The following is a 23,933-nucleotide window of genomic DNA, read 5'->3' on the forward strand; positions in this document are numbered from 1 at the left end:
TCACAGCTTCTCTTCGACAATGTCGTCTGGAGAGATATGCCCTGAGTTTAAAAAGAGCCGCAGATGACTCCAATCCCGCCTTCCTTAAGAAAAAAAGGTATGATGAGCGTCATTCATTGCATAACACACAATCCAAGAGATCGTGCTTTTCTAATCTTAAACAGTTTACACTGAAAACCTCCATGCCATCTGCCTCTAGTCTCATTTTGCCAAGAGAGTTGCGCTTGTATATGGCTTTACGTTCCTTAGCAAGAAAGGCAACGGGTATCACTCCCGCGATCACCATCACGGCCAGTTTAGAGACAGTGCGGTAGGCAGATGCCATTCGCAAAGCTCCTTGTCTGTGTTCTTGTGCAAGAGCCTTAATATATAACTCCTTGCCAAGAGCGTCAGTCCATACCTCTGCGTCGCAGAGTAGAATAGACTGCGTTGAATTTATTAGGAGACATCGCCTGCTAGATGTAGGACCCCTACATTTGTCGTTAACTGACTTAACGTCGAAACTTCAGCTGCAGCCTTGTCAGCTGCTGCTTTGATTCGCTCGAAAAAACTCACCTTTGAATCAAGGTGCTTTACAGTTCGTTTTGATTCGACTATCGACTTGCCGATTGATATGAAACGCAGGGTCAGCACTCTCTTTTTAGTCAGGAGACTACTTCAGATTTTTCCAGTGCAAGGTTAAAACCATGAGCAGTCATCCATTCGCTTATCTGTCGCATCAATATGCCAAATCTGCTCTGCGGATATTTGACAGTGCGTCCAGCAACAAGCGCCACGACATCATCTGTATAACCGACCAGGTGGCATGTCGAGTCTTAGCAGACTATCACTGGAAACGTTCCAGAGGTCTAGCGCTCGCTAGCAGCGAGCGGTTCCATAAGAGATAGTTCAGCACCTGGAAATTATTGCCTTGTCTGCCTAGAATGCCTTTCCATCTTACAGAATTAGAGGCATTTTGTCATTAAGCGTTACGAGGAGCACCACCTGTCAAGATCGGTGACTGTGTGCTTCCGCTCGACAAACGGCATCCACGATTTGCATGACAGCATCAACTGTGGATCTCCCCGCTCTAAAGCCAAACTACCCTGGGGATAGGTCTCGGCCAGTACATCTCGATGAGATTTTCGAGCACTTTTCCAGCAGTATCAAGCATAAAACGAGAGGGGAAAATGCCTTCTTTCAGGTAAGCGTTGAATGAATAAGTCTGTAGTAAGTCTGGTCCATATTGCAGTTACAGTTTACATACTTCTGTTGGGATGCCATCGCGCCCATTCACCTTGTTGTTTTTTATAGAGAGGATTGTCTCTTCTAACTCGTTTTTAGAAGAAGGTGGGCAGTCGCTTGGCGTTGCCCGCACTGCCGTCATCATCCCGCATGCATTGTGCAGGGAATAGTGCCTCAAGTGAACAGGGTTTTCGGAAAGTTCCGATTTTTCGGGTTACCAGTTTGTAGCTGAGTCCCCACGGGTCCTCATTCACATCGTCGACCAGATTCCGCCAGCAGCGAACTTTGCTCCTGTTTATTGCGCTGCGTGGTCTCCTTTTGGCTGATCAACACTCTGTGATTATGGTGCATGCCTCCTTCCGGTCGTTTAGACGTTGCGTCAAACGGCTAAATTTGTGACACAACTTCCGGAGCTCTGCAATTACCGCCGTCCAGCAATACATAAACGGTTTGCCATGTCTCCTAGGTATGGAAGCTCCGCAGGTCTTCGTAATGAATTTACGACAGCGTCGGCTGCGGTGCCATCACCTCCAGGAGTACCATACAGTGCGGCCTCAATTGCTCCAAGCGTTTCGGCAACCCTCCCAGTGTTCACTTTCGCGACTTTCCAGGCCCAGAAAGAGCGCCGGGGTGGCGCACACCGAGAGTTTGTGTCAACTATTTCGAAGACAATATATTGATGGTCGCTTGCCGAAAAGTCGTTCAGGACTCGCCACCCGTTCTCCAGCGACACCAATGATTCCGACGGGAAGGTTACGTAGGGAATGCTTCCCTCGCTCCCTGGGCCCCGTGACGCTGGGGCGGACAGGGTATTTTGAACTACCAGTCCTGTTCTCGTGGCCATTTGCGGAATTCGTTCTCCATGGAGTCTAGGTGAGGCATGCCTCATTCAAGTGGCCTGGCACTGAAGTCATCCCTGAACAGGATCCGCCCCTCTTTGCCCAAGATAACGTCCTCCAGAGCATCAAGTCAACGTTGACAGTCCGGCGTCACCTCGTTTGACGTTAGATAGGCACTGAAAAACGTTACCTCCAAACACTGAACCCAGAAAAAATCGTTCTCCCGGCCTTGTGCAAGAACTTTAAGTTGGGTGCCGTCCCGAACCCAGATTTGAGCGGTACCTGATATGCCGGTTTTCCATAAAGCTGGGTCCATATTTCGGCACTGCTCACTAATGAGCACTAGATCAGTTTTAGTATCCGCAGCGAACTGCGTCAACAACTTCTGTACGGTTGCACTCCGGTGCATATATATCTGCAGGATGCAGATGATGTTGATCGCGTCCTAGCTCTTTTCAGTTCTGGTCAGAAAACTGCACACCGATTCGAGCCTGCAGTGCGCCATGATTCCTGCATATAACGCAATTCTCCTTTTCGTTACAGGTATTCGCCGGCAGGTTACAGACGTGTGCTCATAATCCAAACACCTGCAATATGTGACTGAGGCAGCGTATCCTACAGATCAACCAATCTATTCTGATTTTCCCGCTAGGAAGAAGCTTCCTCGCGAAATGTTCCGCAACTTCCACCACAGCAAGTTTTTGACCCCGGGAGTTCACAACGGTGATACCAATTCGGATATTCGCACTTGACAGCCTCTTTTACCTTGTTCTTTGCCGTCAGACAATCAAGATCTCACATTTCCAGAGAGAACGCGGGTTCTAGTTTTGAAACTTTCGAACTAGGCTGCAAATCTTCCTCTCCTAGTAACCCTATGATCGCTTCACAAAACGTACCTTTATATGTTGTCCTTGGACCTCAAGGGCTGCAAAGACCTTCATTGTTCGAATGGAAGACATTTCCGCCCCGCTATCTTCGACTTGATCCTATAACGGATTTCGCTGAAGTCTTACTTTCCATCGACTTAATAAGCAGAGCTGGTGGTCTAGTTCTCCTTCGTCTTCCCGCTTTTTCTTTCGCCGCTCCATCCTTCGTATCCGTCTTGGTTTTAGGCAGAGGTTTTTCTGATAATGCAGCGTGTTGTTGCCTCTCGTCTCTCTACGCTTTCTTCCCTTGGAGAATACCTAAGTGAAGTCTCCTTCACATGCCCATCCTTTTTTCCCCAGTTCGCTCTGCAGCGGGCTATTTGCATTCCGTTTTGCTTTTGCGGTGTTCTCAGCGGGGCGCGCGGGTTTTCTGATTTTTGTAATTCGAAATTCGGTCCGAGAGATCCTCCAGCTCCATCAGCCTGTTTTCCACCTTTTGCTGATGTTTTTCCTGAGGAACGTCGCACCCCGTATGCGCTTCATAACTGTCATGAATTTCATTCCGATTCTCTTCGGTTTTCGCAAGAATAATCGGCAGCGCTCCCACTCGGCTTATATGCGAAGCAATTTGATCAGTTTCAGGAGATTCCACTGTGCTTCTTTCTGTGATAATAGCATCGCATGGTACGGTCTGGGTTGCGACCGCCATCGCAGGTTCCACATCACTTTGCGAGCCTTCTTCTCTATTTACTCATCCCGATGTCTCATCGAGTATTTCAGCCCTTCCAGCGTGATCCGCTGGGCGCTGGAGCTGCCATTTTATGCTGGTAACTATGGAACAAAGTGACCTGGATTGTTCGTTGGGTACTGGTGGGCTTCCTGTAAATAGAAAAAAGAAAACATCAACACGCTACACCCTAAAATAACCTTCACTCATGAGATTGGAGTTAATAATCAATTGCCATTCTTAGATATTTTAATCGAGCGTCAAAACGACAATTTTCTTTTTCTATTTACAGGAAACCCACCAGTACCCAGCAGACAATCCCGGTCACTTCGTTGTGTACGAAGGAATATATCGGATAAATGAAAAGGCTGGTAACCACTAGATTTAACGAGCATACAAAGGAGACAGAGTTGGCTATCAAGTACTCCCGAAAACCTACAAAATCTATGGTGGCTAAGCATATGGTGGAATATGTCCACAAAATAAGCACCGACGATCTGAAAGTGTTAAAACAAGTAAGAAAAATTAACCAGCTGGACGCCTACGAAAGCTTATTCCTTAGCAAACAGCCGGTAGACACTAGATCGAATTCAGATCTAGGGGAGTTTTTTTTTGTATGTTTATCATGATATTTTTCCTGTGCATGAATTGTTAGATAATAGCGAAAATAAATCAATTTTTTTTTTATTTGAAGCCAAAGAGGGTTTTCCTCTCAGACGGCTCACAATTATCTAAACAGCATCCTTCAATATGATGACCAAGGATACCCAGGCGGGGTTGGAACCCCAAAGACCGCGCCTTATGAATATCGGATGCAGGAGAAACTTCAACTAGGCATGCGATCGGTCGTGAATCTTCCATCTCGATCACGGCCATCGGGTTCAAAGTTGAAGGACACTATGCGCCCGGTCGAGCCGCTAACTTTTTTGTTTGTGGCTCACGTGTTATACTTCGATAGTTACTTGTAGTCTCCCCTTTTTTTTTTAATTTCGGCGTGGCTTTATGCATCAGCAAAAGAAGAAATGAGCCTGGTTGACGTTTAGGCAACTAAGCGCCTGTCGACGGAACATTTCAGTGAAGTCTCAATGTATCACTTCTTGGTCGACCCCGGCCGCACAAGAAGTCCATTTGAATGCGCCCACTCACTTAAGGTATCGCAATATCCCTGGTTACAAAGAATACACTTTTTATTTGCTAATTCTTCAATCTAGTAGAGGAAGTTATTGACTGTCTGAGTCTTATACACTTCTGGCTTTGAATTCCAAAGTTCGCCGTTTGATCGACCCGGTCGAAAGCCTTCCTAAAGTTTACATATGCTAGGTCAATTTGCCTTTTTTTCCAATTTGCAAAGAGCGTTAGGGTAATGGGTAAAGATATTAGTGGAGGAAAACCTGGAGTGATTTTGCCACAGAGTAGTTTCTGATTTCTAGGAGAGTTTACAATAATTTTCTACTGGCATTCCTCTAGATAGGCGTCAGATGAGAAAGTTTCCATGCGGTTGGGGAGATGTTCCTTGAGAGCAATTTGGCAAAAACCGATCTCATCATAGTTCGACAATATTCGGCTTACATGGCTCATGACCGATCAGCTCCGCCAGAAGAACAACAAATCTGACGAACACCATAATAACAAAGAAAGCCAAACTGCTGGTAGACTGTGACGCTGGTAGACTGTGACGCTGGTAGACTGTGACGCAAGGCATATGCTTTGGGGCAGCTCCGAAATCAACGAAAGCGGTGAGTTATTCTTTGATTTTATTATTACTTCAAAACTATCGGTGTGTAACAGGGGCAGTACACCAACTTTCCATTTCCCCTGCTCGGAGAACTGTGACGGTTGGGAGGAGGTCCTAGATATCACCCTAATAACCGACAACGGGATTCTTAGGGTGGAGGACTGGAGAGTGTCTGACCAGAGATCTTTCTCTGACCACAGTTAGGTACTCTTCAGTCTAGATCTCGCCGCAGAGGTCTCAAAGCCCTTTGGAGATCCGAGGAGGATGGACTGGAGAATGTTTGGTCAGGTAATTAAAAACAAACTCTCCGGTTCGCAAATTGGCAGGATTGTCACGACAAACGAACTGGAGTCAAAGGTCGGGGCTCCGGAGAAGGCATTTGATAACGCCGTTAAAGTCTCGTGCCCTGCTAATTACAGCAAAAAGACCCTGCCACCGCGGTGAAACGAAGACTCTCTGTGAGTCAGAACCTTGCTTGGAGGGTTTACGGCAACCCCAGCTGTGCGAGACTATCAAATCGGTAATTACCGAGGATAGGATCGGCTGGGCTATAAACAGCTTCTCCGCATACAAATCTCCAGGCCCAGATGGCATAATGCCAGTCATGCTACAGAAGCAGCAGAAAAGGGTTGTGCCGTGGCTTGTTGAGATTTACCGGAGCTGCATCACTTTAGGATACGTACCGCAGTCCTGGAGGCGCGCACGAGTCGTTTTCATACCGAAAAGGGCAGGTGCGGTCATGAGTCCGCGAAGGACTTTCGACCAATCAGCCTGTCCTCTTTCGTGCTGAAGACCCTAGAACGCGTCCTGGACATTCACTTAAGGACGATTATGGAGCGAACGCCTTTCTCTAAGTCCCAGCATGCCTACCTCAAAGGAAAATCCACAGAAACCGCCCTCCACGAGGTAATTGGCACCGTTGACCGGTCGCTGCAGTACAAGCAGTATACCCTTGCTGCCTTCTTGGATATAGAGGGAGCTTTCAACAACGTCAGTACCAACGCCATCAAGGAAGCCTTGACCGGTATTGGATTGGAGGGGTATCTCACGCATTGGATTATATCCATGCTGAGTGCCAGGATAATCCAGTCCGATCTGGGAGGCAACCACTTGACCAGAGCTGTGAACGGAGGCACGCCCCAGGGTGGCGCCATCCCACCGGTGCTCTGGTTAATAGTAACGGATGAAATTTTACGTACATTGGACAGCAGCGGGGTGAAGGTGGTGGCGTATGCCGACGACTTGGTGATATTAGTATCAGGGATGTTTCTGTCCATTATGAGCGACATCATGGAAGGAGCGTTGCGAAAGGTGTGCCTGTGGGCCGCAAGATGCGGACTCAGCATAAACCCAACCAAAACGCAACTGATGCTATTCACCACCAAGACAAGGATACTGAATTCCATCTACCACGGCTGAATGAACAAAGGTTGGTTCTTTCCTTTAATGTAAAGTATCTGAGTGTAATCCTGGATCCTAAGCTAAATTGGAGGTTGAACATAGAACTGAGGGTTAAGAAGGCCTGTATAGCCTTCTATGCCTGTAGGAGAACCTTTGCAAAGAAATGGGGTCTCCGGCCGAGGATGGTTCCCTGGATGTACACCGCTGTAGTGCATCCGATCCTGGCATACCGCTCTATTGTATGGTGGCAGGCTTTGAAGAAGAAATACAATAGAACGAAGCTTAATAGGATTCAAAGAACCGCGTATGCAGGTGCTACGGGGGCTCTGCAGTCCTGCCCGGCAGATGCTCTCAATGCACTCCTTCATCTCCTCCCCCTAGACCTCCACATCAAATATGTTGCAGCGTGCAGTGCCGTCAGACTACGTGAGTCCGGATGCTGGACAGCGAAGTCCTACGGCCACAGCAACATCCTAGATGAAATACCTCGAGAAATCTAGGCATCCCCCAAGGACTATGTCATACGCAAGCTGAACTTCACGAGAAACTTTGCTGTGGACCTTCCAACCAGGGCAAAGTGGAAGACCGGCGGTGTGTCGCAAGACTATGACACGGTATTCTTTACGGACGGATCAAAGATGGCCTATGGAGTCGGCGCGGGGGTTTTCTCGAATACATCCAAGTTGCATGGTCACCCAGGTTTCGCCAGTGTATTCCAGGTGGAAGTACTGGCGATATTGGAAGTCTGTCGATGGCTGGAGCATGATTCGAGCCCCAAGCGTAACATAGCCATTCTGACCGACAGCCAAGCCGCCATCAAGGCCTTGTACTCAACGACGACATCTTCCCGGCTGGTGGGGCAGTGCAGAGATGCGCTCAACCATCTGGGCGGCACGCTCAAGGTTACTCTCCTCTTGGTTCCTGGACATAGGAACATAGAGGGGAATGAGCGGGCTGACGGATTGGCCAGGCAAGGCTCTGCTCTTGGCAGTCCCTCGGCGAATACAGTCGGTGTTCCGTTGGCAGCTTTCGGGGGCGGAGTCTACTCGCACTACCTAGCAGCCGCGGGCCTGAGGCTTACAAGCTATGCCAAGTCAAGGAGAATTTGGCCCGCTTATAACATAGCCCGATCACGAGAGCTCCTGTGCCAGACGCATGCAAATGCTTTCAAGAACCCGGCGGTCTACGCGGGGCACTGGCCCATAGGGGACCATGCCGCTAGGCTCGGCATACTCTACAACTCGCATTGGCGAAGCTGCGGAGAAGGAAGGGAAACCCTCATGCACTTTCTCTGCGATTGCCCCAGCTCTGGCTAGAGTCAAGCTGCGGACACTGGGTAAACCATTCTTTGGGGACCTCAGAGAGATTTCTAGCTGCAGGGTCGGAGAGCTGCTTTCCTTCGTGAATGCTATGGGCTGGCTCTGAAGATCCAAGCCGGCTGGACTCTGCTTCCCTGTTCCCATACCAACAGTCACGGTCTTAGGAGTTTGTGGCATCAAAACGGCGCACCAAAGCGCTAATTGGGCGACTCGGGGCGGCCACTGATATCTACCTACCATTCCGCCTATAGAGAATTTCGGGATCAATTCATCAGAGGAAGATAACAATAGGATAAGAGTTAGGTAAAATTTTATAAACAAGTGATCAGCAAATAACAAACATATATCGTGAGAGCAAGATGAAATTTTTTCTCCGTGTGGGATTTTCACCCACAAAAACCACCCTACGTTTTCGTTGGACGCATTTCCGAATTCTCTTACTGGTATGTCCTGCACTGCTTTTTTTCTGGTGGCTATTTGGAAATCCGCAACCATCTCTCGGATTCGCCCTCCTTCTCTAGTAAAGTCAGTATGCCTCATTCGCTAGAAGTTCCGAGGGAAAAGGCACTAACCACCCCATCTTATTTTGCAATAGGACTTTCAGTTATAGGTGATAGGCCTGCAGAATGGAGACAGTATATAATCGAACACAAACATCCATGACAAATCGAGATTCGAAGCAGGTGCAGGTCAGTCCTCTTAACCATCGCAGCGTTCAAGGAAAGAAAGATATAAAAAAGGAAATAGTTTCCATTTTCAACTGTAGAGATTGTAAGATCGGATACCTTACAGCATTCTGGGCGCAATTACTGGTAGAAATATTTTCCAGGCATTTACTGAACAGATTGAACTCGCATTATCAATATGATAATATATTTTTAATGGTACTTCCTTTGAATTCAGCATCAATCAAATGTATCCCAGATTGCATATTAGTTACAAAACGACATTTAATGCACCTGAAACCATAAATCATAGGGAAGCACATTTCCATAATAAACCATGGTTCAGAATTCAGCTGCAGCACTGGGTCCATTAACATCAATCAGCTTATAACAGAGAACTATAAAAAACTAATTTGTTTTTCCATAACACATAAAAGCTCGCTGATGCCCTAAAAATTAGGCCTGTTTTAATCTGATTTTACACATTCACGCGTTTACAAACAGAAAAATTCAGTAATCCTTTTCCCAGTACCAGGAACAGTATGCCCATTTATACCATAGCATACATTCGATTTTTCAAGTACTTTTTTTAATTATAGATGCAGATAGATGTAGACAGATACGCCGAACGATTTGTTGAACTATTCCCGAGATTATATTACCACCCATCAGTGCTTCTGAACGACTGTGGAATCGATTTGGCGAAGGGATGAGGGGATGCAACCAAGCCCTCCATTTCATTTTGAATGAAAAATGCAAACCTTGCAATAAATTTCACATAAAGTTGAGATAAATATTTTGGTTCAGTGCCAGAATATTTATTTCGGTATTGTATTTTTGTTTCCAATTTAGGGGGTGAGGATATTCTCGCTATGTCTCCCTATGCTGTCCGCGTTTTAGTGAGTTGGACATTTGAATATTGGAACAAAAATTCCACTTTACATACTGCGGTAGGACTGATTACCAGCGGGAATTCTATGAAAAACATCAACCCTGAAAGCTTTAATATGTGTACTTCCAAACCTCACTTTGAATACGGATAGATTGTTTTCAACCAAAACTTTGGTTTCAAATTTTGACAGGGGTTGTTTTTGAAATTGAAAAATAGAACAGTTTTGGAAGCTAGTAGAACCCTCGTTTCCATGAGCCTCCATCATGTAGTAGTAACAGAACCGTTTCGAATTCCAAAGTAGCTTCTGACAAATACAGCTTTCTTATTAGACTGATGGTAAAAGATTGTTAGATCTTCTTAATTTGGCTGTAAAATCAGTTTATGCTACGGGTATTTCAAACAAAAAATGTCTCGGAGTTTGAATTGTGTGGAAGATGGACAGGATTAAGTGAAATGAGTGCGTATGAAAGTTGGCTTGAGTTGTAACTCTGTAAATGTGTCTACGAGCCAGCATTACTAATACCTCCAACACCCTCCCTTAGTGCGAACGACTTAAGTACGGCCAAAATGTCGCCAATCATATCCTCAGATGGCGAGTGTTGTATTTAGATACCTTGATCCTTCACGGCTCCTCAAAGATAAACTGTATCATGTCCTCGAACCTAAGTACCTGTGAACCTCAATGTATCAAGCCTTTTGACAACTTAGGCACTCCTCTCCTACTTTGAAAGCCTACCTTGCGCACGATATTAACTGTCCGGGATTGTAGCCCCAAGCCGTGCCGAGATACCCGACACTTTTTTCTGCTTGACCCTTCGAGCGCCATTTTTGATAACCCTTTTAGCTTTCTCAACGATTGACTTCGGCACCTCAGTATTCCCCACTCGGGTTTACTTTGAATTAGCTCAGTACGCTTACATTGTACACGATGTCTGTCCTCATTTTCCTCGACAAATATATATATTAACGATCCGACTAGTTCCCGGTACGGTGAATTTTTTGTCACCTTATTCTGATTAGCTCCCGACTTTAGTCTCGTTATCGCACCCGCTGGTGTATTCAGGGGTGACAGCTGCCCACAACGAATTTCTGTAACAACTCGTCATATATATATTGTTGCTATTTACCCCTTGCTGAGTTTAGCGCGTCAGCCACATCTATGCGCCATCGTTTGCGGTTACTTGAAATGCGCTTTTTTTGGCTTAAGGTTATACGGCTGTTGGAATTCAATTCAAGTTCCTCCTAAATCATTGACATGCAATTTCTTTTGCATTCACGTTTTCAATTTTATGACAAATACTTCGCCGTTTGATGAAACCGGCAGGTCGTCTATAGAGACTGTTATTAAGAGAATCTACGTGAAAATCCTGTATCGGAACAGACACGGACTTAAAATTGAAAGGTTCGTACCATCTTTGTCTATATTGCCCCAACTCGTAGATCGTCTTACGCAGAGCTGATCGCCTATGAAGATACAATTCAGCAGCTTTGTCGGGCTGAGTAGTAGGGGAGGATCTCATCTCTCATCTCATTCGTTCCGGATTATGTATTCCAAGGCCTCTTTCAACTTGTCGATCTCGCCGTGTAAGTACGCCGTCTCTAGATCCGCTTGACGTATTTTCTTTCCCACCACCGCCATCAAGGCTGCTAGTTATTCGACAATTTCTAGTCTGGCTACTGAAGCTGATTTCATTGAAATGGTATCCTGGGATCTATAAGAAGTTCTATAAGAAGCCCCGGCTAATAGTTCCTGCGCTGAATTTCACCATTCACCTTATTCTTCAGTGTTACCTTCGAGTCTTTTATTCTTCTTATTTCAGGCCGCGTTCCAATCTCCCATGTTCCATGCTCCAGATGAGAGCATATTTCTGGATAGCTTCTTCAATTTCCACGTCTGCCATCAATACCGACTGGTCAAGCTTATTTCCATGGGTTTTTAATCGTCTCCTGGTTCTTCAGCTACTTACATCCCTGTCATTCAGGCTGTACTTTTCGACACTAATAATGTATTAAGTAGTCTTTTTCCGCTTCGTTCACCATTGATTGATGCATTTCCCTGGTCATCTTCTTGATAATATTCCCTGCGACAGGTCTTTGTGGCCCGCGTTATCTGTGCCATACTTGATATGAGGACTTGTCGTATTTGTCACTTTTCGTTGGTGGCAGCATTGTGTGTACTTCTCGAACCTACTCGAACTTGGTTGTTCTGCCTAGCTTCAGTTCGTCTTTATGCGGGTGTAGATATTCAAAATCTATTTGTACTACGCTTCCTGTAATATAAAATGGGTCCTTGAACAAATAAAACGTCTCTTCTTTCGACGATTTTTAACGAGTAATTTCGCCGGATTCTAAAGGCCTTCTCTGTCATTGAAAATAGGCGTAGTCTTCACCCAACAGATTTATTATTGAGTTTCTATCTGGAGTTTGTCCAGTACCAATGGTTTGGCCCACAGCATTCGTAAATGCTTCAAGTTAAGCAACCTTCTGTCTCATAGTTCGTAGTTGCCTCTCTATCACATCTGGAGGGACAATGGTTTCGTAAGTATTATAGTTTGCATTTTTTATCGACCCTCCTGAATACGCCGTAGGGAATCCTGAGTATATCAGCCATATCGGCTGCTATCGTGTTCGTACTTCTAACGGCATTATTTTGTCCTGGTGTTAAGGACGCTTCTAAGTGCCTCCTGATGACTTCACGTTTCGTACGATTCTGGCCACTAAATGCAAAGTTTTTATCTTTTTCGACATCTGCTTCTCTAGGTAGCTTTTGTAGTCCTTCAAATCTTTCCCTTGAAGGTTGATACAAATCTTAGTCGACAGTCGCGATGTAAGTGGTTCTTTGGCGTTAATTTCCCTTGATAGCATAGGACGCACGACAATCTATCTTCTGACAATGGCTTGATTCCTGTATTATGACCATTTGGCAGGCCCAATGCAGTATTACTGCTATTAGCTTGACATTCACTTCCAGATCCTTGATGATGGCTGCGTCTTTCCTATACAATACCTCCAGATCATGTGAAGTGATTTTGGACACAGAGAGCAAGTTAGGTCCTGAAATCCTTAGTGAGTAGTATGTTATCCTATTTTAGTTCGGTGTTTGACGCCGCTATTAAATGTGCGATGCATCTCGCTTTCATGAATGGCACGACCCCACCATTTTTGTCGCAGACATTCTTCTGCTGCCAATAAAATGGCATATATCTCCGCCTGGAATACTGTCGTCATTTTTCGGGCCAGTTCTAGAATCGGATTCCCTGAGAATACCCTTGCACCCGATCCGCCCTCCCTGACTAACCCGTCAGTGAAGATTATTAAGTCTGTAATCTGAAAAGAATCATGGCCATATGTCGACCATTCTTCTCTGTCAGTGATTACGATAGTGTATGTCTTCTCAAAGACGAACCATATGATCAGGGCTACCGGATGTTTGTCAAGAAATTTCTAGATAGATGCATGACCGTGTTATTTGCCGCCTTTCCACGCCCCAATTGTATGGAGTCTATATGCGTCGTTGGCTGGTTTCCGTTTCACCTCCAAGTAAATGTGGGTTAAATTTAGGACAGCTTCAAGTTTCGCAGTCGGCGTACTACTCATCGCTCCAGTAGTACTTAGGCAAACAAGCGTCTGAATCTGCGTTATAAACGTCCTGCTGTTAGCAAAGTTCAGCCCCGGCCATCCGACGATGCATGCATACATCAAAATTGGTTTTATTATGGTTGTACACATCCAGTGTATCCATTTTGGTGAAAATCCCCAGGTCTTACCTATCGCATTCCTATAGCAGCAGTGCAATCTGCAGGATTTCTGATATTGTTCCTGGATATGGTACTTCCACGTTAATTTACAGTCGAAATGTACTCCTAAATATTTAACTGTTTGTGCCAGCTGGATTTCTACCCCTGCTAAGGTGGGTAGCGTATAGCTGCGCTACCTGATGTTCCTAGTAAACATAACTAGTCCAGTCTTCCTAGCGTTCCGCGTGAGTTCATTGCGGAGGCACCAACTGGGGATTTCATGCAGAGTTAGATTGAAGCGCCGGTAACTATTACGGCTAGGTCGTCCACAAATGCTTGCGCGAAGACTTTTTTGTCCTCCAGGAGCCACAGCAGGGATCCATTACCAAGAACCATAGCAGTGGAGAGAGAACCCCTCCCCGTGGCAGCCCCTAAGACATCCAGCTTCAATAGACTTCTGGCCGACCGATATGTGGATTTTTCTCCTCTCTAGCATGTGGAGGATTCAACTGATTAGCAGCGGTTCGACTCCATACTGTCTTGCAGCATCACAAATTGTCGCAAATGAGGCATAATTGAAGAAATCTAAGGAACCCCGCCTAAGGCGTATTCTTTTTCGGACATCGCCTTTTCAATTTTTGCCGTAGGTACATGGAGTGCTGTCTCCGTGGATTTGTCTTTCTGGTAGGCGTGTTGCCTTTGGTGAAGCGGCCACTTAGGAATGTGTGTATCACTTATGAACCGATCTACTAATCTTTCTAGTTCTTTTAGTAGAAAAAACGTCAGACTGATCGTTCGGAAGCTTTCTGCGTTTGTGTAGGTGGGTTTCCGTGACTTAGGGATGAATAACACCTTCACATCACGCCAATTAATTAGAAAATAAGCGTGTGCTAGGCATGCGCGATATATATTTCGAATATGTAGACCCAGGGTATCCATTCCCTCTATTACAAGCGCAGAAATGATGCCATCTGGACCTACAGACTTGTATCTATGAAACAAGTTAAATGCCCGTTTTACTCACTCCAGTGATACTACTTTGCATGCCAGATTCCAATCTCTCGGTTGAGGACTGTTGGCCCCGAGATTAGAATTTGGGAACTGCACTTCAACCAAATTGTTTGCCGTTTGTTCATCGCTTTATGTGTACCTCCTGTTCTGTAAACGTAAATAACCGAGTTTCTGGCTACGTTCTTTAAACAGAATCCGCTTCAGGTATGAGGTTACCTCAAGAGAGTTAGTCTCTTCGCAAAAGCGTCTCGTTTAGCCGATCTTATGCTCTCCTTTAGAGCCTTCTGTGCCTCTTTATAGCGATTCCAGCTAGCCTCTGAATCACACTTCAGAGCAGGATTGAGAAGCATTCTTGTCGTTATCCTCTGTTTTGTCAAATCTGAGTTCTCCCATGGTGTTTTACCCTTCTTTGGCATCCTAACTGATCAGCTTTTCTCATGCTGGTTGTCATCATCTAGGTTGTCTTCTCAATTTCAGCAATGGATTCGATGCGCTTCGCAGGAATCGTGACTCGGGCGCTCAATTCTATTCTATCAATTCTATTTTTTATGCCCAATCTGTCTTCCGCGGATTCCGAAATGGAGTGGGTAGAAGTGGATCCATGCCCATTACGAAATCAATGCGTCTCAGGGGATGCAACCGTGATGTCGATGACCTCTCGCCTGACCACGATGAAGAAAGTGGGTTTATTACCCAAATTAAGGATCTGCAAATCGGTTCCTACTAAGATACTCCAGTAGTCTCGATCTTCTTGCATTGATGTTGGAGCTTCCCCAGCATATGTGGTGAGCGGTGACATCACATCTTGCTATTAGCTCTGATGAATGATCCTCTGAGAACGGCTTCTGCGTCATAGGGGAAATATGCACAGCACCATAGTATCTCTTCATCTCCCTGTTGACTTTTAGTTTAGTTTTGCCAATGTGGTGCCGCCATCACATAGGTCGTTAACCAAATTAGCCTGGAAGTCTTTTGAGATTACCATGCAGGAGCGGGTCGATCGCTTCCATTTGCTTACAACAGGTTAGCATGTTGGAAGTTTAGACCCCTGACTACCCCACCAACAACCCATGGTTCTTGTATGAGGTATATAAATGTCTTGCAGCTATTGATTCGACGATTGATAAGTGCACTCGCCGCTTTACAATGCTGCAAATTTATTTGGAAAATGTGGCACCTCATCTACGTTTCAGATGAAAATGCCGAAGATTGCACATCCTCTTCCATGGATTTAGGAGCCGACACTTGTAACATGACAGTCCCTAGCCCATAGTAGAGCAGGCTTCCCGATTTTTCCCGAACTTTCTTCACATCGGGTTCGGGAACGCTGATAGTGAGAAAAGCTCCCGGCCTATCGGCTCTCTCTCCTGTTTTGCTGCCTAGCAGCATCCAGGTGGAAGTGTTGGGGTTATTCTGCAGACCAAGTTGATCCAGAACTCCAGCACCATTCCGCTCTTCTTCTGGAAGCCAAAGGAAGCACCTTTTTTTAACGATGGTAGCTCAGAGACCCTTTTCAAGGTTAGTCGCACACCCTCCCACACGTCGTTGAGGGAGGAGCAGTACTGTCTGAGCCTAAGGTATCTATGAACTAAACTCATTTACCACTAGTGAAGTATTCTATGAAAATTAACAAAATATTTCGGAGGAAAAGTCGAAAACCGAAAACACACTCCAGTAATTACCGATGTAGAAGATTACTCTACCGTCGGGGTCGAAAAGGAGATTTTGGGTCTGGAGAGATAGGAGAATTTGAGGGAACAGATAAGTTCGTAGAAGGTTCTCTTCGACGATCTCAATTTGCATGGCCTGGGAGATAAGGGGATTAGGATGGAATAGACATTTATTGAGGAATTGTGGGCATGACGGGTTAGGACGGCGTTGATGCGGGGCGTTTGGCAGGAGTCGTAGAGAATCTGGTTGGAGATGTGTTTCGAGCGGTCTACGATTTTGTAGGTGTTGGAACAGTGGCGTAGTCGTTCGATTTGGGTAGGGGAACTGTCGGACCAGAAGATGACGAGGGGACGAATAAGTTCCTTGTAGCAAAGCAGCTCGACTTTCGGAGATCTTGGGCTGCTGTATTTCAGGATGGATAATGGGATTCGAAAGCACCAGTTGCACGAATTAGTGCCTTTGTGATAAGTGGGAGGTGGGATAAACGGGAATTCATAGTCACCCAAGATAGGTGACTTTGTTTATAATTGGGATTGTAGTCTGATAGATTTTCAGGAATAGGCGTCATCTTTGCACTACGATGGAATACGATAGTCTTGCATTTCTGTGGATTCTGGTATAATTTCCAGCGGATGAAGTAGGTAAAGCTCGTTTAAATAGGAATTCAGGCGGGCTTCACTGTCCGGTCCATTTTCGTAGATATGCTAGCCTGGAGGAGATATTGGGAAAGATGGTAGTACTGGATATCCTAATTGAGGAGATACCTGTGTGTCGGGAGAACTGGAATGCAGCTAGAGAGGCTATAAAGGCTTGGCGGGAAATTCAATGGATGGGCGGAGAGAGAGTGAGAGCTCGGGGGCTACGTGCACCCTGTAACCTAGCACGGTAGGGATTAAAGGATGGTTTTAGTAGGCAAAATGCCTGCTGACATATCTGCCAGTGTCTTTTGAAGATGTCATTCTCCGGATAAACAAAACAGACAGATAGATGGTAAACCATTATAATCAGGTTGTTTTTGTACTGAAAGCCTTGACAGAATGGACTGGGTAGAGCAACTTTCTTCTACTATCATCCTGTCGGAGTTCATCATGTTTTCCGGTAAGTACCTGAACAGCCGAATACGCAAAGTACCACATCACCCCGAAAAACATTTATCCTCATTACTAGTTTCTGTTTGTTGCCATACTTAGATTATATGCGCTCAAGACATTGCTCCTTGGCCTCATCTCCTACCATCTTTTCTAGAGATTCTATACTTCTTTCTCATTTTCTTTGTAAATGATTTTCTTCCAGAGTAATCGTAACTTGTCCTTGATATGTTGACTCGAATTTTATAAATGAGACGTACCGTCTGAACAAACAAAAAATTTGAATAAATCTTGAATTACGGAAGATCATCTCGTTGGTGTGTGGAAATTGCGCACACATCCGGTATGGAAAATTCGAGTTTCTACAGAGGAAGTTCAGAAATTACTAATTGACTACGCCAAATAGTGAGGCACAAGTCCCATTCGTAGTTTGACTTCTTAAGGACCCAATTAAACTTTCAGATCACACATCTTCCTTCGCCGCGTTAAACTACTTCAAGCGCAACACTCACACAACCCCAACTTGCCGAATTTAAAGCATTACTTTTCCTGTTGGGTCAAATTCGTAAAAAGTTGTTATAAATACAAAATGTCGAGGCTTCTGTGGAAACGATTTCAACTGGAAAACTTTTCCAATTACGCTGAGAATATACACAAAAATATTCACTATGGCCCACCCCCTTCAGTCTTGCTGTTTCAAACGTATCCTCGTATATCCACCCTTATTGAAAGTGTGCACAAATGCATTATGTGTATGGGTATTTGTATGCATGAAAATATCTCGACCGCAGATTTGATGAAAAATATATGAGTGATCGCTTCAGAATAATTTCCATTCGTTTCCTTTCAAAAGGGAATAACATTGCATAAAAATTTCATGGCGGTCCTGGAAAAGTTGAAAAATATGCGAACGAGCAAAGTATTCCAGGCAACAGAATGTGATATGAAAAAATTGGCTGCGGCGTTTATTTCAACACCTCTTTTTTCGAAGGAAGGTGCATTCGTACGCTCGACATTGTATCCTGTGGTTATCGCTCAGGACATTGTCAGGCCGATGTATAGTAATAATAACTTTTAAGTGGTACGTTTCCCTCTTTTAATTTATGCAATTGTGTGTGCAATGAATTCATACAAAATTTTACGGTTTGATACGCATGCAACATTTCTGAATTTTTCGAATGCATTATAATCGCTATCGTTGAAAAATATGAAACTAGGGAGCGTTGGGGAAGCCACTGGGTCTGATTTAAATATTCACGTTTTGATTTCAGCCAAATTTTTATGTTCCTCCACTAATGTTGTTTTCCTTATTAGCTAGAAGGTAAATCTACCCAAAATTTAGGCTTTTATGAGTCTTAGGCTTTTATGAGCCTAAGATAACGTGCACTCCAACTAATCCCTTCCACTTACAAAATGAACTACAAGCAAACTGAAAATCCTCATCCCCTCATCCCATCCTCCTCATCTTCATCCTTATCGCCTAGGCTTGCCTAGACATCCAGACATCCTGGTTTTGCGCCGAGGTCTGGCGTCCAGACCTACGACATCGCACCATCTCAGGCAGCGTCTGCCACATTTTCTCTTTCTACTATAGATATTACCCTTTTACACTTTCCGGGCAAGATCATTCGGACCACCGCAACCTGTTGAGCCGAATTTCATCTATAACCATCCATAACCAGGCGGTCGCGGTATCGCTCACAGATTTCGCCGTTATAGAGGTTGCGGTATCGGCGCAAAAACCAGTAACCCGTCTAGGCTTGCTTAGTAAGGAACTCCAGACATCCGGGTTTTGGGAGGAGGTCCATCACTTCGACATACTTACAAACTATCTAGAGTCCAGGCATACGCTCTCGTCCATCTCAAGCTGGATCATCCCCACCCACGTGGTTTAAATGGCCCGCCCGACGTAGCCTATTGAATCAGATTTAATCCACTTACGTGATTACCAACCATTATGAATTTGGAAGAATCGTGGATCCAAGTGCAACTCTCGGGGTCATAAAGCCGGGTGAGCGATTCATCAACCGAGATACTTGGCTTTGAAATAACGATGTTGAAATGAAGGTCCATGAAAAGTTTTTCGACGATAAAACGCTGCCAAATTGGCAAATTTGCCAGAATACCAATCGGGAAGCAAAGAAATAGATCGTCACCTCTATTACAAAGGTCTTTTCGATAAACTGGACACTCGCGATGGCGAGAGAAATCTTCATCGACTTGCCAGGAGCCCATACGAACCCATTTGTTCATCCTTCACTTCCACAGGCATTGTCAACATTTGGAACAAGTCCACTTGTTAGCGCAACTTGTACTCAGAGGTGGCGGGGAGGAAGACGGGGCGGCAACCTCGTCGGCCGAACCAAAAGCAAGTGGCCAAGGAGAACCTCTATAGTGGTGGCACCGGGAGACGCTGTATCACATTGGCTTGCTGGCCGTGATGCAGTAGGCGAGCTCCAAGGCTTAATTAGGGCGATCAGACCCGAGTCTCCACGTGAGACCTGAGTGTGCACTTGAGTCCCCGTGAAAGCCACAAGACCTGACAACATCGCATCTGAGCTCTGGAAGGCGAAGACTGGGACCCAACTCTGTGGTTCAGTGAATTCCCTAATCGGGTTAGAAGGTGGAATACCATCTGACTGGCAGGAAAGTCTCACAGTTCCAATATGGAAAGAAGTCAAGCAACGTATTCAAATTACCATCTGATCCACTTGCTGTCCCATACCATGAAGATTCTTGACAACCGTATTCGCGAAATTGTTGAAATAACCGAGAATCAAGCCGGGCTTGTCAAAAATTCAACTCATGGAGAAGCACCGTGAGAAGCATCACCCTCTTTACATTGCATTTCTGGATTTGGAGAAAGCGTCTGACCATGTGCCACACGAATTCTTCTGGTATGCTTTACGAAAACACCTAGTACCAGATGAACTCTGAGCTAGGCCCAACACCTACGATCTGAAAAGTAAAGTTCGAAGTGTGGCGGGTTTAGCAAACCGCTTCGTGTTTCTGCTGGTGTCCATCAAGGAAGCACCCTCTCACCAATTTTCTTTGTTCTTATTATGGACACTATCATATGGGATATCCAACGTCACTGCTTTATGCAGATGATGTCTCCAAGGTCTCGAGCAACTTGTCCAAAAATGGAAAGATCGGCTCATGCAACACCGTCTCAGATTAAATCTGAATGAAAGTGAATTTTCGACAATCGATCCCAATGAAGCAGATACTATCACTGCCAGTCGTAGTGACTTGCCAAGAACTGAGCAATTTAAATAGCTGAGGTCAATGCTATCAGCCAATGGAGAACTGCGTTATTAAATTGTTTCACGCATTTGCGCAACCTGGATGAAGTGGCGTTCCACAACTGGTGTTCTTTGTGATCGACGTATCAAGGATGGTCTCAAATTTGAAATTTACCGTAATGTCGTCCGCCCCTGTCGCCTTCTGTGGTTCTGAGTGTTGGCCGACTATTAAAGACAATGTTGAAGAAGATGTTGCGTTGAAATAGTGGGGTGATGGGTTTAATATCAGATGTATCACGCGCATGAAGTATGATTTCGAGAAACATTCCAGATATTTCAAGGTTTTGATACTTTTCTAAGTATGCTTAATTTACATTGGTCCTTGGCTCCTTTGTTTATCATTATAAGCGAGGTCAAAGTCGTTACTCCTGTTATGATATGAAAAGCCCACGCCAAAATCTTCAGACACTTTTGGTACCTAGCAGTAGCATTTTTATGTACTTCATGCATATTGATGAATTGTGTTCTTTATTGCTATGGAAGATTGATATCTGAACTTTTCGTACTCAATTGCGGATTCAACAATTATGAATTTTTGCGGATTCTAGCGAATACAAAATTGAATAAAAGCATAGTCGATAATAGGGAAAGGGTCCTGTCTTGTTCCTACTCTAAACAGCTTAGACACTAGCTGGCTCCAAGCCGATTCTGACCGTTTTTAGGATAGAGTTCTGCCGACTTCATGCCGGAGACTCTACATTAGGAAAGGTGGAGCAATTCCAGTTGGCCCTGAGACGAGGGTAGTTATTGGGCTTTCGTCCAATGGACCTCGTGTGCTTATCAGCCGGGGGTTCTAATACATTGCATAGTTAGATTTTGTCCCGAAACTGCAGCTTATACAAATCTATATGTAACCATAGGTTTTTGTTGTACACAATAGGAAATGTTGATAAAGAACTAGCTTCTAGACGAGGTTCTTCTTTAATTTATGCTAGCAGCAGTAACAATGTACGTAGTAAAACCCAGATGAGACTAGCGACTACCCGTACAAGTATATAAGCTAGAGAAACCACCAAAACCATAAATTTACTGTTGCACTTTGGGAATGAGGTCGTAAGATGCACAGTAGCAGTACATAACTTTAACATTTTGGGGCAGAAAGCACGCACTATCGGCTTTCCACTTAACAATTTGGCTCAGCCGGTAGTGCTTTGTGCATTACCAATCCGGTAGGACTGAGGAAGCCAGTGTTCTAACATATAAAAGCTAGAAAATCCTCAACATGAACCAGTGCTACCTTCCTCACAAGGTAGTTGGACAGCTGACATTGTCAGTTTAACTCCAGAAAGGAGAAAAGGGTAGATGTCATCCATGCCAAGTGCTTTGAAATGTCCAAATGATAGTATAGCAGCTTTCGCCTTTTCTTTGGTAACAACCGCTCTCACAGTGTCGCAGTTCCCCATGCAGCACTTGCATGTTGAAGGGGTTGCAAGAACCGCCAATTCTCCCCCTGCCACTTCTCTTACCAGCTCTCCCGGGTGGTGTACTTCCAGGGGGGTCTACACTGAATCCAGTCTGGAGCTCGTGGAAGTACCGTCGGGTTTTCTAAGAGAGTCCAACTTGGCCCATCTCTTTTAAGGACTCTGCACAGTCTTTAAGTCTCCCTTTCGCCTTCTAGTTCTTCACAGTACGCTCTAAAGGAGTCTCGTTTCGAACACCTAACCAGCCTCTTATATTCACGCTGGGAGTTGCTGAAATTTCAGCCTTCGTTCTTACTACTTTTGCAAGCACGATTCAGAAGTGGTTGATTTCCGTAGCTCTGAACCGTTTTACCGCTTTGGCCTCGAAAATAGGACAAGCTTCTTTATAGCAGTGTACACTTCAGAATTTCCAATTTACCTTCCAGCACCAAAGGAGTCCTTAGTCGCCTAGGGAACTTTATTGGGATACTTTATTGCCAAGAAGTTCACTAAACTTTGCCCAATCCGTTTTCGCAGGGTTCCGCATTTGTACTGCAGACTGCTCGCCCGCAATAGTCAGATTGAATTTTAGGTATCGGTGATCTGACAGTGAGACCTCGTCTAGCGCTCGCCAGTGTGTAATCAACTCTAATACTTTTGAGATACAGATTGTTAGGTCAATTAGTTAGCTTCTTCTCGGTCCTACGAACGTAGGGGTGCACCCTTCGTTTGCAGTCATAAGACCAGCTGAAGTGAGGAATTCAAATAACTTCTCTTCTCTTGGATAGCATTTGCTACTGCTCCAACAAATATGTTGAGCATTCGCATCGCAACCTATTAAGAGACTGAGACCACTTGATTCTGCACACGCTACAAGATCCCTAAGCTCTTTCGTCGGTGGAGGATGCAAAGTATCATATAGTAAAGAAGCGGAGGAAACTATGATGTTTTTCCTTTCGCTATTTATCTGATATTGTACGATGACCGTAACTAAATCCTCGGAAGAGAACTGTCTGAGCATAGTTACCTCTAACCGTCTTGACATCAGGACACAAGCTCTCGGTCTTATGGATCTTTCATCGTAGAAGATCCTAGCCCCCTTTACTGATCCAATGCCATAGACTCTGTTAAATGGAACCCACGGCTCTTGCACTAGAAAAATGTAGGGGAAGTCCTGCAGCTTTGTCAGTCACGCTGACAACAAATAGGAGAATGGGTTGGCGTGCTGCAGGTTGATTTGACCAATCTTTATGTTTTTCGACATAAACTTAGTCTAATGTGTTATGGAAAACAGTTGAAGCGTATACCGCGGTGCGACAACATACCGCCAGGCACTCGACTCCCCCCCCCCCCCCGTCCTCACGGGGGTTCCACTATTGTATGCAGTAGCCTCGGCGCGCAGCTCCATTGTGGAAGAGCGCACTGAAGATGCTGCAATTTGCTCTATATTGTGTGAGTCGAACACCATCATTGTTCTTCGCTCTCAAAATGAGGATGATGCTCTACAGTTTCCTGATATGACTGAATTTCAGTCTATCTAGGAAAAAGTGGAGCACCATATGGTGACTTCCCCTGAGAACATTTAGTCTTTCTTGGTCCAGTTCGAATACCAAGTTTAAACCCTCCACGTTTATAGATTTGTCCTTCCTGATATTCATGAACTTTACCCTCCAGTGTCCAAAGCCCATGCTCGGATTCTGTTCACCCAGCATGCGGATGAAGTCCTCTGCCTTCCTTCGAGGGCCCTGTAACCAACATCCGACATGTTCTGTCCCGCGTAACTCAGTGTTCTCAATAGTGAACTTGGGCCGACCGACGGAACTCAAAGCCGGGATTGGCTGGTGGAGCCACTTTAAGGCTGCATCGTCAATTCACTCTAAATCTCTCGCGAAAACCTTGATTGTTAAATTCAAAGTCTGTGACTTTTTATCACTTGCAGAGTTTCAATCCTTCGTTTCCATATTCATGTATTGGAGACACTTTGCGAATTAGTAAACTGCTACAGGCTGCCCCTCGACGACAAGGTGGTGTCCGAGAGAGAGAAGAAGCGATA

Source organism: Hermetia illucens, chromosome 1, assembly GCF_905115235.1.
Source record: "Hermetia illucens chromosome 1, iHerIll2.2.curated.20191125, whole genome shotgun sequence".
NCBI classification, from domain to species: Eukaryota; Metazoa; Arthropoda; class Insecta; order Diptera; family Stratiomyidae; genus Hermetia; species Hermetia illucens.